At 39.4% G+C, this 3464-nt stretch overlaps 1 pseudogene; it reads left to right on the top strand.

Annotated features, from left to right (window-relative positions):
* The first annotated feature begins 964 nt into the window (after positions 1–964).
* On the top strand, positions 965–1449 carry LOC112835226 (U6 snRNA-associated Sm-like protein LSm3 pseudogene; annotated as a pseudogene).
* Positions 1450–3464: the final 2015 nt, after the last annotated feature.

The following is a 3464-nucleotide window of genomic DNA, read 5'->3' as shown; positions in this document are numbered from 1 at the left end:
TGTCTTTCTTCTTAATTCATCTCCAATCTTCTTTCTCTTTCTCTCTGTATTAACCATGTCTTTTATTGTCCACATTCTGATGTTTTGATGTCTGGAGCCTCGCTGACCCTGGAGGGACTGCCCCTTCCAAAGGTAGCCAATTCCTAGAGATAAAAAACAATTCAACCAGGCGCCTGGGTGGCTCAGTCAGTTAAACGTCTGCCTTCGGCTCAGGCCATGATCCCAGGGTCCTGGGATCAAGCCCTGCATTGGGCTCCATGCTCAGCGGGGAGCCTGCTTCTCCCTCTGCCTGCAGCTCCCCCTGCTTGTGTTCTCTGTCAAATAGATGAATAAAATCTTTAAAAAAAAAAAAAAAAACTCACCCAAGCGTGCACTTTGCAAATACAAATCAACCCATCCAGAGCCCAACCACCCACTCTATCAGGCTGTCACACTCTGGGCCACTACTTACCTACCCAAGTCACCCTAGGCTAGATGCCAGACAATGAAGGACAGCCCCTCTACACTGAAATTAATCAAACTAGCCACTCCTAAACCTGCCTATCCTGCTGTGCACATCCTCCTGAAGAAACCACAATAAAGGCTCTTGCCCAGTTTTCCCTCTCCTTCCATCTCCTACCTGATGGTGGTACTTCCGTTTGTGGGCGCCCCCATGGCCTGGTGTGTTCTTACCTCTTGGGAACTGAGAACAACAAACTAGGACAGTAATTTTCTAATCTATTGGTCCTACTATATCTCAAGTTTTCTACTAAATACATTATATTTTAAAACACTTTCTCTGTCCCATTCTCCATACCCCTCTTACTTCCTGTCCTCTCCACTTAATTTTTGTTAGTATAGACTGATTAAAAAAAAAAAAAGCATGTTATCAAAGAAATAGCTCTCTTCACACACAAACATGTAATTCTTGTCAACTACTTCCCTTAGAAAAGTATTCTGTTCGGGGAAAAGGCCCAGGGTTTGAAACATGGCGGACGACATGGACCAGCAACAAACTACCAACACCGTAGAAGAGCCCCTGGATCTCATCAGGCTCAGCCTGGATGAGCGAATTTATGTGAAAATGAGAAATGACAGAGAGCTTCGAGGCAGATTACATGCTTATGATCAGCATTTAAATATGATATTGGGAGATGTGGAAGAAACTGTGACTACTATAGAAATTGATGAGGAAACATACGAAGAGATATATAAATCAACAAAACGGAATATTCCAATGCTTTTTGTCCGGGGAGATGGTGATGTACTAGTTGCCCTCCTTTAAGAGTTGGCTGAAACAAAGAATTTATCATGTATGGAATATAGGAGCTTTTGTATGATTGCCTCTTTAAATGTAGAAGACATTCAAAAGAGAAACCTGCGTAAATTTTGATATTAAGAAATGACCAAGGATTCTTCCACTCCTGAAACGAGTTGATTTGTGGATAACTAAAAAATTCTTAAGCTAAAGGACATTTTAATTTTTTTCCAACCCTTTCAATAAATGTGATCACCAAGATGCAAAAAAAAAAAAAGAGTATTCTGTTCTTTATACTGTTCATTAGAATAATAGAGAAGAAATCATCTCTTTTGCCAAAAACAAGTAAAAAATACTACACATGCTGATAGATGTTTAAACTTGTTTAATTTTAAAAGAGAAATTATATTTGAGCAGCTACTGTTTTAAAACTGAAAACCATAAATGAATCAAAGATCTTAGTCTTGAAGTTAACTAGATGCATATGAGTGTGTGTGCATGCACACACACACACACACACACACACACAAAGTAAAGGTGAGTCATAGGTGGATATTACAATTGAGTAAATGTGTTCAATCCCTTTAAATGAAGCGGATACAAAGATGAACTCCTGACTTCCTCCACGGTAGAATTCTTGGTCTGGAAAATCACTGTCTGTTAAGGAAAGAAAAAAATTGAAAACACTCATTCAGCTTCTATTCTAAGACATTAGCTAAACACACCAAGTGTTTTATGCACGGATAGCTATAAATGGAGATGGAAAAAAAAAAAAACAGAAACAAAACAAAACAAAACAAAAAACCCACAAAGCAACAGAACTAAAACAAGCAGGAAAAAAAATGTTTTCTGCATTCCATGCAAAGATCCTCTCTGGATATCCCTGCCTGCTAGTATTGAGAAACAAATACAGTCTAGCAATTCCGGAAAGAACCTATTAAGCCCAGAGAGTGTCTCACTACCCATTGGCATCAAAAGTTCAAGAGCCCTCAAGCTCCTTAACAGTTCCTTAAAAAGAGCAATGAACTGAGAAAGCTCAACTGGGGCCAAGGATTCCACGGAGAAGGGACCAAAGGCAGACTTGCCCACCCAGTGCCACAGCTCGTTAAGGGGTTTTATATTAGGTGAAGTCAACAGAAAAATACCACCACTCTTCTCATGCAAAATGAAAAGAATGTGAGTGATCAAGCATCACTAAAATAAAAAGAAGCTAAAAATAGGTCTCCACAACCAAACAGCCCCTTGAAACCTGAAACGTACCCTTGGCCATGTCTTACTCTGTAAAGCATATCAGGCAAAGAGAATTCATTATTGTGAAGTGCCAGTGTTCTGCTTCATCACCAGTCAGGCTGAGCCCTAGCCTGGATCGACAAGTACAAATGAGTTTGATGGGATTCAGTTATTTTTAAAAAAGCAGCCTGGAAAAGAAGGAAGAGGGGTTGGCTTATAGGCCTTACCCAAGGTTTAGCTTTATTAGCCACGTGGCTTTAGGTGAATAATTTAGTCTCCATGCCTGTTACTTCACATATAAATAAGATTAAAAACTATTTCACTGCCTTCTTCACTGTATAGGAAAGTATGTTGTAAACTGGTTGGTTCTACAGAATTGACAGCTTTCTTATTATATATAATTTATGAAAATAAAATCAGATTATTTGGATTTACAGGAGAAATACATTACACCAAACATAACAAATATATCTAGTTTCATATTTCTGTTCAGATAGCTATCACAAGGCTAGGTAAACAAATATTTCTTGAGTTATTACCTAATGATCTGGTTATCGTTCTAGCATATCACAAAAGCGCACAGTCACTTACCTACTATAGCCCCTTTAGTAATACCTAAAGGATATCTTCTCTTTTACTGTTCTCTTTTAGCACTCACAGGATGTCCACACCTGATACCCTTCAGCCATCCAACAGGGGAAACCCGTTAGCAGAGACTCATTAAAGTCAGCCAGCAGATGTGAGGAGACCACTCTGGGTGTGTTTTCTCTAACCAGATGTCCACTCAAGCTAAACTGACAAAACCAAACTGTAGGTCTTGAATTATCATGATCCTTTGGAACTATAAGAGAATTTAAACTTCATTACTGATAAAATAATTTTTTAATATCTTTTTATTTATTTGACCGAGAGAGACAGAGCGAGAGCAGGAACACAAGCAGGTGGAGTGGGAGAGAGAGAGAAGCAGGCTTCCCGTGGAGCAGGGAGCCCGATGCGG

Source organism: Callorhinus ursinus, unplaced genomic scaffold, assembly GCF_003265705.2.
Source record: "Callorhinus ursinus isolate GAN/ISIS: 27379988/994484 unplaced genomic scaffold, GSC_fseal_2.0 scaffold11, whole genome shotgun sequence".
In the NCBI taxonomy this organism is placed as follows: domain Eukaryota; kingdom Metazoa; phylum Chordata; class Mammalia; order Carnivora; family Otariidae; genus Callorhinus; species Callorhinus ursinus.
The sequence above is the reverse complement of the archived record's forward strand: the minus strand, read 5'-3'. Positions and strand labels throughout refer to the sequence as shown.